Source organism: Saccoglossus kowalevskii, chromosome 17, assembly GCF_978046115.1.
Source record: "Saccoglossus kowalevskii chromosome 17, keSacKowa6.1, whole genome shotgun sequence".
Classification (NCBI taxonomy): domain Eukaryota; kingdom Metazoa; phylum Hemichordata; class Enteropneusta; family Harrimaniidae; genus Saccoglossus; species Saccoglossus kowalevskii.
Window position 1 is genome coordinate 27,294,676 of NC_140657.1, and position 15,876 is coordinate 27,310,551.

Genomic DNA, 15,876 nt, shown 5'->3' on the forward strand with positions numbered 1-15,876 from the left:
AATAGTAATATAACATTACGTGTGCACTCTATGACATGGAAATGTTTTGAAGTCTTACTAACAGTGGTTCTCATTGGCATTGGGTGGATGTGTTATGCCGCCCTGCAACTCAACTATGCGAGTCTGGCAACTAAAATAATAATTAACCGTGGTTTTATGTTCTTTGTTATGCACCGTTCGCTGGTTTCTTATATATCAGATCGTTTTTGTTTTTTTGGAATACATCCACCAAGTAGGAATCCAAAAGTGGATTCAAATATCGCCCGCCTAGGAACTTTCTATGGATTTAAAGACGATCACCGTTCTAGGGAAATTTACGTTATGGTGCCCTCAATCGAAAGTGTAGGAATAAATACTAGAAATATGCGCAAGGCAAGTTTGTTACTAGCAGTACCAATCTCAAGAGAGGATGACCCAAAAAGTATGAGATAGGTGAAGTTCACCAATTAGCTCTAAATTTTCATAAAAATAAAGATGCAAAAAAAAGGTGAAGAAAATAAGTCAGCAGGTCATCTTATATCTTATACTCATTCCGAATTTGAGTATGAAATGCTGAATGATGGCCATGGTGATGATTGGCATATGTTGCTCAAAATGAAATTTTATATTTATATAATAGTAAGTATATCTAATTATTCCATGTAAAACATGCATAAATAGTGTATTTAATAAATCACACAGTCAGGTATGAAATAGTTTTAGAACATAGATGTTTTTCTTTTATCTATAATTTCCTGGGCGTCAAGATTTCATGACTATTTAAAAAAATAACAACAGCAACTACACTATTATATGCAAAGTAGTATATATCATTGATTTAATTCGGACATCAAACTGATCAATCAAACGAGTACTAATCAGAAGGCACTCATCAGATCTTTTCATTTTTCCAGAGATTTTATGTAATTTATTTGAACATAACAGTCATGGAGATCTTTGTTCACATTCTAGAGATTTTCCTATCTGAATGTTAAAAAACAAAAATCGTTGTGACTTTCATGTTTTTCATGATTACATCTACACTTTTTAATAAAATTACCACATGAAGTTGTATACATGCATACATTCTTAATTAGTGTAACCTACAAACCACCCTTATAAGTTCGATGGTAGTACTATATATGTTTTCCATTGCACGTATTAGCGTCCCGGGGGGCTACTTGCATAGAAGTGCAATACCGGTATGTGCCGCCCGACTGGGGTGTCATTTCACGTTATTTTGTTTAGAAGTGGGTGGTCATTTATCAATGGTTTGGTTTAGAAGTGTGTAGCATTTATTTATTTTTTCGCAGGTCCTTATATTTGATATCAAATACCGGAAAAGGCTGAATTTTATGCATCGCAGGGATGCGCTCACTGGTTGCGAAAGGCGTGAGCTGGGTGTTTTTTCTTTTGCTGAAAACACTTGTGCTTAGAAGTGGGTATATAATAGAAAAAAATGGTTTAGATGTGAGTATGGTTTACGAGAGGTGGGCTGCACCCCCTTACCCACTTAATGTGGAAGTACCCCCCCCCAGGATTAGCGTCAAGGAAGCACATCATTATTCACAGTCTTGCATTCAATAAATGCATATACTACACGTTGCTTGTGTTGATTTTAACAGCACTGGAAAGTTGCTCCACCTCACTGTGGTATCCCTGGTATCTACCACATTACCTGTGGGAATTTATAACAATAGACATAGGCTTGACAATAATGGGTATCTTTCGTTGTCCTCATTATTATTTCAAAAATCTGGGTTTAAGAAAAGCGTCGACAAACCCAATTATTCTTAAACATTGTGTTCTATGGAATTGTTCTGAAAATAGCGATTTTTGAAAATATTAGAACAAGTTTCTAAATAAAACGTGGCCGAGGGGAAGACGTGTAGTGGCGTGAAGCTAGGCGATTAGGTGCCGTACGCGAGCGCCGGTTCGAGTCACGCACGCAGTACGTGTTTACTATAATTAGACATAGTCTTTACCTTGCCGTTTATTCGGTGTTATTTGCTTACGTCACTGTGACCTTGGTTGATTGTCTAAGCTGTAATACACAACAAAATGATACTTTATTGTTTAAACAAACCAATAAACATTGTTATGCGATTTATGATAAATTTTCTCAAAAATTATGAGCGTCGCTCCGAGTTCGATATGAATTCCATGCGACGTATCATAACGTGTATAAATTACGTTGATTGTTTAAGCGAAATTTCCCAGTTGGCACTCTTACATACACACGTGATACCCGATGGATATGGAAATGATTCAGTAAGTATGGTGGTTTGAAATACTGTGTAAGTTATTACTCCCTTCACTTAGTTTTCAGTTGTTGTTTTTTTAACACGATGTTGTGGGGATTTATTTTAATTATTTTATAAATCTTCTTGTAATGTAATGTTCCCAGTTGAATATTTTTTATAACACGTTATCAGTGCTGATGTCTTCCACCACCCGATTCAAATCAGGCATATGCATTTTGTTAGTTTTAAAAAATCTAATTAATGACACATTGGTAACAAGGCCACAATTCATCGCCGCATTACGCTATATTAAATACAACACAAAATAATGTAATTTTTCTATGTTACAACGCTGAACGAGAAATTATTCAATTACTTGCTTGTAGAGGGCGCTGTTGAAATCAGATGAGGTGGTGTAACTTATTGCTCGTTCTAAAAATCAGCTCAAGTTATGAATGAAGAGAACTACAATGAGCTCGACACTATCGACACAACAAACTCATTCTGTTTAATTTTATAAATATTTATAAATTCCACAATTATGGAATGAGGAATTATTGCTTTACTTGCATGTAGAGGGCGCTGTTGAAATCGGATAAAGTGGTGTAACTTATTGCTCGTTCTATATATATTTTTATTTTCAAATTTTGAATATTACAGTAACCCAACCCCTATTGCTGGATTTCAAGGATATTTTTAATGGTAGCAAACTACCTTAATGATTTTAGATGTTTAATAATTGTCTGTTGTTCTCTGTTTACCTTATTGAAATGTGTTATAAATTACAATTTTGCCACTGCTGCCATTTTCATGTAATAACCATTGTTCCAATCACGTGCTATATTGCAACATGGAAAATACTAACGGTAGTACTTTCCATGATTGTAAGTAGTTTCGCATTGGTTCCTGGTTTGTGATTGGGTAAAAGCAGCGGATGTATAGTAGAGATACCATATGTGACAAATCTACTTTCGGCGTCGCTGAATCATCATGGTAACATAATGTTAAAGCGGGAGGGTCGTTACCTGCGCACTCGCTGGAATTGAGTCCCAAGCGACGATAACAACACACGCCAAAAACGCAAAGGCTCATGGGTAGACGCTTGTTTGCATGCGTGAAGTGGGCCTGCGTCTTCTTGAGGTAGAACGCCACTGGAAATAACAATTCAGTAATTTTCTTATATAACTAACATACATCGCTTGTTAGAAGGATGAAGAAAAAAAATACGGTGTCACCGTAGTTGGCTAGGAGAAAATCGACATACAAAATGTAACTTAAATACCAACGTAACTTGAAGTGCGCCCTCTCTGGCAATAATAATGTATTTTCTTCGATGCAAATTGCTCGCCACGGACAAAATTGTACAGTAATTTTTTTCAGCCTAAGATTGAGTTGACATTTTACAATATGTTAATATGTTATAATTAGATCAATTCAATCCATTAGTTCGTTTCCCCCATCTTCCATTATACTGCACTATCACAGCTATGAACTACGTCACAGTGAAATGCATGGTGACAATCGTGTGCATATGCTCTCAATATAATAACAACATAGATGTGCAGCCGTCACACGTTTGAAAACATAGCAACTGTATTTACTGTATTTCTCTAGGATTTTGCGCGATTCGGAAGATACTGAGCATGGAAACTGGTCTGCAAGTGAAGAGGTACAAACGAAAGTTTAACTTGAAGTCACATTCCTAGAGCTGAACTTGAAACGCTCAACATAATTTTACTGTTTTACACAGGCCACACAGTTAAAGCAGGGGGGTCGTCGTCACCTGCGCACGCGCGGGAATTGAGTGCCAAGTGATGATAACAACACACACCAAATACGCAAAGGTTCATGGGTAGACGCTTATTTGTAAACAACGACACGCTATGGCCATCTGACGCAATTTATAGGTCGGAAATAAAATCTGTAATTATATTATATTTATTATGTGTACCTTTGCTAGCTTTTCATTGGAAGGTTTTATTTCTGGTTTTTAGTGACATTTAATGCTATGTATTTAGTCCCTGTTCAAGCGTAGTCTGCAAGGCGACTATTATTTCTTATTTCCTTCCGTCCACCCCTTTTATGTCTCCAACACTTTCTTAGAAATTCTGCAGCAGATATCAATGAAACTTGGCAGGCTGATGAACAAGTCTCTATTGAATATGCAGGTATTTTTTTTCCCAGATCTGAAAATCTTATGTGGGTCTTTTTCAAGATTTTCATCCAAAAATACCTCTCCCTACTGCCCTGAGAGAACAACTGCTCAGAATAAATAATTAGCTTAGATTGTAATGCTAGGCTTTTTAGTGATGTCATGACCATGACCTGAATCAGTGACATTTACCAATCTCAGTAGAAAATGTAGAGGGGTGTCAGGGCTACATTTTGATGGGAATTATAGTGGTGATACTGAAATAAACCCAGGTCCTGGTAATATACAAAGACTTGAATTCACAGAGAAGTCAAGTTGTTATTAAAGGTACTTGAAGGTTTACAAGATTTATGAATGCAGTTTCTTGAGCATGTATGAGACATAGTTTAGTTTAAATCCACCTATTGTGCAAGACCCTCCTAGTCTAAATCCATCTATTGTGCAAGACCCCCCTAGTCCAAATCCATATATTGTGCAAGTTCCTCCTAGTCTAAATCCATATATTGTGCAAGACTCTCTGAGACTAAATGCATCTATTGTGTAAGACCCTCCTAGTCTAAATCTCTATATTATGCAAGACCCCCCCCCCCAAGTCTAAATGCATCTATTGTGTAAGACCCTCCTAGTCTAAATCCATATACTGTGCAAGACCCTCCTAGTCTATATTGTGCGAGGTATGTATGGGGGTCTAAAAACTAACTCTGCGACGCGATTGTGCGACTCGCCGAATGTCGATTATTCCACTCTGCGACAGGATCGCAGTGTCATTCTGCAAAGAGCACGATTCCCATTGGTTGGTTGGTCGAAAAGCGTGAATCTTAATGGTCGATCGATGTAAGGGTACACAGCATGCCTTATAGAAATGTTCAGTTTTAAATGGTTATTTCGCCGACTGCTCGTGAACCGACGACATGCCGCACGGTTCGGTAATCAGAAAGTATTTAACATTGATTTATTAACATATGAAACATCCCCCGGAGGGGATGAAAGGGGTTATAAAACACATGCACGTTGGTGTTGGCTGCCTTATTACGGTGTAACATCAGGGAGCTGGTAACATTAACGCCATCTTGAAGTTGTAAGGCTTCGTCCGCAACTATGCTCATTAGCATAGGCGGCAGCTTTAAAGCGAGTAGAGCGTGAAGTACGTTTCACACGATGTTACTTTCTTTTTTTGTCATTAGCAAGTATAATTTGTTATGACTATATTCATCACTTTGAATTCCAAAATAAAGCGTGTAGCAGGTCAAACTGTTTTTAGGCAATCAATATATTTTTATTAAGAATATTAAGAGAGGAAAAACGTAAAGCTGTGTGAATGGATTGAAACTACTGCTGAAGATAGAAAACTAAAACGGCAGTGTCAACGGAAAATTAGATGGGTGCACGCTACTGCATAAACGGAAACGATGGCTTTGTTTATTTAGCCGATGTCGACGAGCAACAGATTTTCTGTACTCACTTCCTCGTCTGATCAGCGGCCCTCAACGGTCTCACGTATCGGTGTCGTCATCGGTTAAGTAGTTGAAACTCTTTCGCGTTGATGCGAATATTTCAGCCTAATCGTCCCCTTCGAACAACTCACGAGGTTGGTCATTATATAACCTAGACGTGCTTGCAATCTGTTGCGATTCCGATGAAAAACTCTTGAAAAATAAATATAAATTGCGTAAACAAGGGGTGAACGCGAGAGTCCTGTAATTTTGCATCGGAATTACAACAGGCTGCAGGCAAGTCTAAATTAGTAAATATGACCCTGAGTTGCAGATTTTTCTTTGCCTCGTCTGTCATTGGCGTCTTTGCTTTCTTTTTTCATCGTCATTGCGTTAGTAAGAATGGTGTTATTAAAATAGAATATAGAAAATAAAACGAAGTCTTGACTGATAATAATGCTGACAATGGACGTTAGATTAATATGCATTGTTTGCGACAGGAAGCTTGTCACCCGTTCTATCAAAATCGTCAACAACAGAGTATAACCGGTAGTATACATATACATGTTATAAACATTATGCAAATATTAACGAAACTGTAGTAGTGTTAGCGTTTGAGCACTGGTCTTTCCGAAATTTCGAAAAGCTGGGATGATGAATCAAGGTACAAAGTAACCGTTTTATCAATTATTGAAAAATCAAGAAGAAAAAAAAAAAAGAAAATTTCCCTTCCCACTACATTAAGATCAATATGGACCACCGATATTTGGTGTTCATTTAAAAAAAATAATCCATAATTTTCAGTAATACTGACTTCGAAAATTATGATAAAAAAATAATTCCATTCATACCACAAACCAACGCCGTTTTTGTTTACTTTTCACAACTGTTACAAAGTATTTCATTTCTGGTTAAAATACCAGCTAATCTATCGTAGACCACAAGTTTGGAGTCCGTTTATGATCTAAACGAAGGCAGACGATTGCAAACAACTGCTGTCACGGCAAAACGTTGCACATCGTGAATGATTTTTTTTCACTGCTTGCAAATTATTTTCCTTGATGCACTCAACAAAGTCAAAGCAGACGTACGACATTCGTTGCAGAACGCGTGAAAAGTACTTCGCGTTCCACTCGCTTTGATGCTGCCACCTATGCTAATGAGCATAGTCGTCAGGACGAAGCCTTAAAGGCCCAATTCACTTGCCCCGGGCAAGTGTGAATTGGAGGTGTGGCTATTCTAATGCATGGTATTAAACACTTGCATAGCCTATGACGCATCCTGTTCCAGCGGTCCAACATCACGTGACTTTGATTGACAATAGTAATTATTCAAGATTAGTCGCGCATCCCTTTCCCCGGTTCATGTTTTTTACTTTTATCCGCCAAAATCTCAGCTCGAACACTATTTATTGTCATAAATACTACACACAGTCACTGCTGTGATATTCATAGTCACATGCATCCACTTTGGCACGACATAATAGACATGTAAGTTCGAGAAAACGCGTTTTTACTGGAGCTTGGCTGGAGCTGTTTACTACAGCGTAACAAGCAAGGAAATAATCCCTATTGTTTAGGAGCGTATTTATAGTATACCTGGGCCTTTAACTCCAAGATGGCGATAACATTACACCGTAAATAGGCAGTCAAAACCAACGTGCATGTTACACTATTTAATTTTTCTAGCCAGCGATGTGATGTGTCTAAAAACCGTAAACCATGTGTCATTTGTTTGGTCCCACAATTTGTCTTCCATGTGCTTGCCGATCATCCAACAGTGCGGCATATCGCCGGTACATAGTGTTTACACACTTTTTTTTTTACCGTACCATTTTTACCATTTAAAACTTATTTTTTTATAAGGCATGCGGTGAAACATCGACCATTGGGATTTGCGCTGTTCGACCAACCAACCAACCAATGGGAATTGTGCTCTTCGCAGAGTGACACTGCGATTCTGTCGACATTCGGCGAGTCGCACAATCGCGTCGCAGAGTCAGTTTTTAGACCCCCATACATACATGATTGTGCAAGACCCTCCTAGTCTAAATCCATATATACTGTGCAACACCCTTCTAGTCTAAATCAATCGTGTAAGACCCTCTTAGTCTAAATCCATATATTGTGCACAACCCTCCTAGTCTAAATTCATCTATTGTGCAAGACCCTCTTAGTCTAAATCCATATATTGTGCACGACCCTCCTAGTCTAAATCCATCTATTGTGCAAGACCCTCTTCGTCTAAATCCATATATTGTGCAAGACCCTTCTAGTCTAAATTCATATAATGTGCAAGACCCTCCTAGTCTAAATCCATATATTGTGCAAGACCCTCCTAGCCTAAATCAATTGTGCAAGATCCTCCTAGTCTAAATCCATCTATTGTGCAAGACCCTCCTAATCTAAATCCATATAGTGTGCAAGACCCTCCTAGTCTAAATCCATATATTGTGCAAAACCCTTCTTGTCTAAATCAATTGTGCAAGACCCTCCTAGTCCAAATCCATATATTGTGCAAGACCCTTCTAGTCTAAATCAATCGTGCAAGACCCTCCTAATCTAAATCCATATAGTGTGCAAGACCCTCCTAGTCTAAATCCATATATTGTGCAAGAACCTCCTAGCCTAAATCAATTGTGCAAGACCCTCGTAGTCTAAATCCATTTATTGTGCAAAACCCTTCTAGTTTAAATCAATCTACTGTGCAAGACCCTCCTAGTCTAAATCCATATACTGTGCAAGACCCTTCTAGTCTAAATCCATATATTGTGCAAGACCCTCCTAGTCTAAATCCATCTCTTGTGCAGGACCTTCCTAGTCTAAATCCATCTATTCAGGCACACACTTCTTCTAAACTGGTTCTAGCTTGTAACCAGTACATCTTAATCTTGCATTCCAGTTTTTGAATTGGGTTACAGAAATAAACATATCATAACTATCACAACCTTGAAATTGAGAACCAAGATTAACCCTTATCTTGTAAACCCCTTTTACAATGACTTGATCAAATACAGTTATATAACAAATGAATAAATAGATAATTAACTAACAATGCAAAAGTGGAAAGAAAAATATCACCATAATTACATAATATTCATGTTCTTCAAATGATACTACAAATACTGTATTAATCTCAATGTCCCTTATAGAATAACATGAATCGTGTATTAGTAACTAGCAAATAATATTAAAGCAACATATCTAAGCACAATTTGGCAAGAACAATACTACCCAATGTTTTCCTCAATTAAATCTCAATCTCCATTATAAAATAACACGAATTGTATAACAGTTTCTAAAAAGTAAATCTACAGCAACATATCTAAGCAAACATTTGGCAAGAAAATATACAAATACTACATATACTTCATTAATCTAAGATTTGAAAAAAAGCCAGGAAACACTGCACTTTTGTTATTTATATTCATAACATATTAGTTGACTACAGTGACAGATCTTAGAAAGCATATTACTAACATCGTGTTGTCTTATCTGCAGTATAAATGTTTTCATTCTGTGCACTTATTGCTAGGTCTGCAAATAAAAATGTTTTTCATTTCACCAAAACTGAACTTGGTTGACGTTTCATAGCAATTGATAAGACTTCCAAATTTGAAGATGATCAGATAAAAATCGTATGAGTTATTTTAAACACAAGAAAACAATTTTAAGTGAAATTTAAAGAATATCTCGAGAAATATACATAGAACATGTATCATAATCAATCTTGGCCAATATCCCAAACTGGTTAGCATCCAAATTTTAAAGCTTTTTGATAAAAACAAGGTACAAGGTTAAGTCAACTAAATCAACAACGAGAGATATTTTCCTCTTATATACCTTTCCGTTCATCTAAGATGATAAGGACGAGGTAAAAACCTAATGGCATTCATGTGTCATATCATGTGAACACACAAGCATCATTTGCACTGAAATACAACTGTGAATGGCTTCATTTATCTACCAATTATATGCTATTGTATGACCTCAGGTCACAAAAGCTAATATATACTAAATGAATATCACACGAAAAACTTGTCCATCAGTAAAAGTTTCTTCTAACTTCCCTATTCTATAACGTTGTTCAACTGAATGCACGATGTGGTGTTTGTTCATGGTCAATTTGGTTGTAAAACGCTTGTCACATACGTCACACTGGTATGGTTGCTTATGTACTTTCATGTGTTTTTTCAGGGTGATTTTCAGGGTAAAACGCTGATCACATTTTCCACACTTGTGTGGTTGCTTATGGACTTGCCTGTGTTTTTGCAGGTGGCGTTTCTGGGTAAATCGCTGATCACATTCTTTACACTGGTGTGGTGGCTTAGAAGCATGCACTTTCATGTGTCTGTGCAGTTTCCTTTTCTGTGTAAAACTCTGGTCACATTTTGTGCACTGGTATGGTTGCTTAGGTGTACCAGTGTGCACTTTCATGTGTCTTTTCAGTTGGCGTTTCTGGGTAAATCGTTGATGACATTCTTTACACTGGTGTGGTTGTGTACAAGAAAGCACTCTCACATGTGACTCCAGGCTGTCACCTTCTTTATACTGTGTTTGTTGTTCACCAGTACTGTGTTTGTTTTTCATGTGTGATTTCAGGAAATATTTCTGAGTAAAATGCTTGTCACACTCTTTACACTGGTAGCATTGTTGCTCACCAGTATGCTTTTTCATGTGTAATTTCAAAGTTTCTGGTCGAGTAAAGCACTTGTGACATTCTTTACACTGGTATGATGGCTTACGACCAGTATGCACGCTCATGTGTCTTATCATGCATGTTTTTTGTATAAAACGTTGCTTACATTCTGTACACTGGTATGGTCGCTCTCCAGTATGCACTCTCATATGTATTGTCACATGGGTTTTCTGGGAAAAACGCTTGTCACATACTTTACACTGGTATGGTTGCTCACCAGTATGCACTCTCATGTGTGATTTCAGGGTGTTCCTGATGGAAAAACGCTGGTTGCACTCTTTACACTGGTATGGTTTCTCGCCAGTATGCACTCTCATGTGTACTTTCAACCCACTTGAATGGGCAAAACGCTGGTTACATTCTTTACATTGGTATGGTCGCTCACCAGTATGCACCCTCATGTGTGATATCAGACAGCCTACTTGGGAAAAACGCTTGTTACATTCTTTACACTGGTATGGCTGCTCACCAGTGTGCAATCTCATATGTATTTTTAAGCCACCTGCCCAAGTAAATCGGCGGTTACATTCTTTACACTGGTATGGTTTTTCACCAGTATGCACTCTTCTGTGTCTTATTAAGCCGCTTACATAGCGAAAACGACGGTTACATTCTTTACACTGGTATGGATGCTCACCAGTATGTAATCTCATGTGTGTTTTTAGGCTGCATTTTTCAGTAAAACGCTTTTCACATTCATTACATTTGTATGGTTTCTCACCAGTGTGCATTCTCATGTGTGTTTTCAGCAGGTATTGTCGGGGAAATTTTTTTTCACAATCGTTACATTGGAATGGTAGCTTATCAGCATGCACTCTCATGTGTGTTTTCAGGAGGCTTTTCTTGGTAAAATGCTGATCACATTCGTTACATTGGTATAGTTGCTCATCAGCATGCACTTTCATGTGTGTTTTCAGGTGCCTTTCCCGGGCGAAACACTGGTTACATTCTTTGCACTGGTATGGTCGCTCATCAGTATGCACTCTCATATGTTCTTTCAGGTGGATGTTCTGGGTGAAACGCTTGTTACATTCTTTACATTGGTATGGTTTCTCACCCGTGTGCTGTCTCATGTGCACTTTTAAAACACTTGCCTGGGAAAAAGAGTTGTTACATTCTTTACACTGGTATGGTCGCTCATCAGTATGCACTCTCATATGTTGTATCAGGTGGGTTTTCTGGGAGAAACGCTTATCACATTCTTTACACTGGAATGGCTTTTCACCAGTATGTACTCTAATGTGCGTTTTAAGATTGTATTTCTGGGTGAAATACTTGTTGCATACATTACACTTGAATGGCTTCTTAGCATTATGAATTTTCACGTGTCTTTTCAGTTGGCTTGATAGGGCAAAACATTTGACACATTTGGTACACCTATACGATTGCCGACCATTATGATCAGTATACATTTTCACATGTCTTTTCAGGTGACTTCGCTGGGCAAATTGCTTGTCACATTCTTTACACTTGTAAGGTTTCTGAGCAGTATGCACTTTCGTTTCGCCTTTCAAGTCACTTGCCTGGCCAGTATGCACTCTCACATGTCCTCTCGGGTTGCCTGACTGGCCAGTATGCACTCTCACATGTCCTCTCGGGTTGCCTGACTGGCCAGTATGCACTTTCCTTCTCAGATCGCTTGACTGGACAGAATGCACCCCGCTGTGTCTTTTCAGGTCGCCTGACTTGGCAAAATTCTTGTCACATTTGTTACATCGATATGGTTGCTGACCAGTATGCACCTTTACGTGTTTTTTCAGGTCACCTACCTCAGCGAATTTCTCGTCACATTTTTTACACTGGTACATCTGCCGATGAGTACTCACTGGTTTATCACACACTCCACGAAGGTTTAGTTGATTGTTAGACATGCTGCTGGATTCAAATTATTCTATCACGGTCTGTAATAACTTGCTCTCAGTGAGAAAGAAGCGCCGACACTCAAAAAACGGCTGCCATTTTCAATGATGTCACGTTTGAGGAGGAACCCTACATTACTTACCACAGGTGGCGCCCTTGGCACTGATTTATTAGTCTCAACAAGGTACGAGTTCCATCAGGCCTGAGTTCCATGGTCCCTATAGGTGTATGTGACGTCATTCGTTTGCCAACAAACGTGCGAATGCTGATAACAAATGTCACTCATTAAGGTGTGGGCCGTTAGAAATACTGGAAAAGAAAAGAAACTATGCCAATATTTTTTTCTTTCACTTCACTTCACTTCACTTCACTTCACTTTTTTTTCTTTTTCACTGGTGATAATTTGTTTTCATTTCCTGTGTGTGTGTAATATTTGTCCTTATCTCCCTAATCTGCAATGGCTCGCGATCTGACTTGACATCGTTGCCATGGAGTTGGATCATAGCGACAATGTGTATAACAGCGACACATGTTATAAACCAGTTTAGTAGATTCAGGGTTATTAAACGAGGGGACAAAGGCCAAGGGCATTTTCTGGTTTATCACATGGCGTGATTGGTTTAAACCCGAAATATTTGCAACATTTTGCAAAAAATATAACCATCTGTTGCAAGTATTTCTTTCACTCGTCGTTTCCGTCTGGTCGTTAACATGGTCGGGTCTATATTTAAAATCAAAAACAAATAAGTTGCTAAATCAAAAGATAGATCACAGTCTCTATCATTGATATGATATTTACTTCTAAATGCTTTGTTTTTATATGTATGTACGCTCGGTACAACAAAGGCATTTCCTTCATCTTTATAAATATTTATAATTTTTACAATTCGATCTGAAACGAGTGGTTTCTATTGGCACTTTCATATGTTTTTTCAGGTGGTTTTTCTGGGTAACAATGTTAAAAATGTGATTTTGTCCTTTGGTCCTAGCGCTTTTAATATTCAATGAGCACATATTCTTATCACACAAGCAAGCAAACATGCACGCCAAACCTCGTCGTCGGATTTGCACGATTTATCTAAAGCCGGTCTTCCACGGCTATCGTTACGATCAGGCAACGGTCGAATAAATGAACCTTGACCCACGAGAGAAACCTATCCTGAAATAGTGTAAACGTGGTGAATACAAGATGAGCATAAACACGGGCAAAACATGTACAAAAAAGATAATATAAAATACATGATTGAAACTACTTATAAATATTGAGTACTTATGTGATTATTACAATGTTGACAATTTTTGTATTCTGTTAGCGATAACTATGGCGGGGGTATTTTTGTGTGACCTTGGGGTCGCATGTCGGTATTGATTTGGTGTTGAGAACAATACAATGTCAAACAGTTGATAGTGTTTGAGATATGAAATATGGCGTCACGGTTTAAGGTCGATATTCCGAGGGTTTGTTAGTTCGATGGTTCATTAGAGGTTTCATTAGTCTGAGGGTTCATTAGTTCGATGGTTCATTAGTCCGAGGATTGAATAATTAAATATTTAATGTTAATTAATTTTCTAACTAACTTCTCAAATGACGTAATACAGTATCACGTAATGTGGTTATCATTCCACCCAGACTAGCAAAAAGCAAACCACAATGGCGAAAAAATGTATTTATAACTGCCGTTTAAATTCTGTGGACCCCCTAGTTAGCATGTATTGTGTGGACCCCCTAGTTAGCATGTTTTGTGTGGACCCCCTAGTTAGCATGTATTGTGTGGACCCCCTAGTTAGCATGTATTGTGTGGACCCCCTAGTTAGCATGTATTGTGTGGACCCCCTAGTTAGCATGTATTGTGAACATCAGAACATCGTTATAGTCTACATACAGTATCCGACTTTTACGCGCTGTGCAATGTTACGATACAACCTTTAACAACGTTGTAGCATTTCGGAATATTTTAAGATTAACGACGAACATCTGTAATATTCTAAGAATTTAACACCAAGCATGTGCAGCTGAATACAGAATTAAAGCACTTATAATTTTAATACTGTTGTGAGCTATAGGGTAAAATACTAACGAAGTTTATTTTTCACCCAAAATGCATAGGTTTTGAAAGCAGCACAAAATTCAGATATCTTGATACCAATACCTGATTCTTTTTAACTGATATTATTAACAGCAGTCTTAAACTTGAATCTATCAAGTTACATGTATGTAATTTATTTAACAAGATACATGTATTCTGTTATTTACAAGACTTTGTTTTGTGTTCAAGTTTTATGCAGCTCCTATTTTTGGTAGATTAGTGAGCCTCTGTTATGAAAGTGCACAACCAATAAATAAACATAAAACTATAGATAGGTTTTATATTCCGCAACTTCTAGTAAGATATTATACTACTAAATTGGAATAACTTACAAAAACAAAATTACTCTCCTTTCCATTTTTTTAATTTGACTACACATAAAAGTTAATGCAATATATATAATTTTTATCAGCAGTTTTTTGAATGTCAGGAGTAATGTATACTTGTTTTAGGAATATCCTTGGTAGAGAAGGTGCTGCCGAACAACAATGGGGCCAAAGGTATGTATGACTTCCTGAGTAGAGGAATAATTCTTTAAATAAATCTTAGTGAAATTTTACTCCTGGTGCCAAAGTACTGGAGCCAGAACATGATCTAGTAGGGCCCATTTAGGCAAAAGTGTTGGCCTTCCTATAGATATTATGTATAATATTATGAGGCCCTGAAAATGATCCTCTTTGTTTCCAAAGGCAAATTGATCTACCTCTACCATTCATCGTGATAGTGTCTGACGACTATCTGGTCTGTCATAAACTGAGCCTTACATTCCTTTTTAGAATATATATAATATAAAGGGCATAAACTTGGTGATTCAAACATTGTGCTAGGCTCTCTGACCAGATTAAAGACTCAACTGGAAAAGTGGAGATAGCAGCTTGCTCTTGATTATACTTCTGTTTTTTTAGGATCGAAATGAAGACCTTTGATCTTTCCTCAAAGATGAATTCATGGCCAATTGACAAGACCTGGAGTTCGAGACAAGGGCTAACACAATTACAGCTAAACCATTCTGATATTAGGTCGTTTAAACATTCATTTGTTTGTATGGGGTTCTTTAAAGTACAAGAGATAAAGACCAAGGCAATGTTTCTGGAAACCATTGTCTAAGCTGCCTGCTTATAATATGACTTCAACATAGTGTTGAGATTCTGGACAAGTGTCAAATCTTTCACCATTTAAACCCGAAATGTACATATGCTTGAGTTCCAGGTGTTCTGTTCACTTTGTGCAAGTGAAATAAATAGAGTGGATGATGATTCGTCGATAGATACCAATCTATGTTTTACATCTAGTGACTTTGATATAATCCATTAGCCAAGTTACAGAGCTTGTCCACTTCACATTCAGTGACCGAGAGAGAAAATCCTTTTACCTGGCTGATATGGTGGACCATCACCACTTGTAACATTGGTAGCAGCCCATGG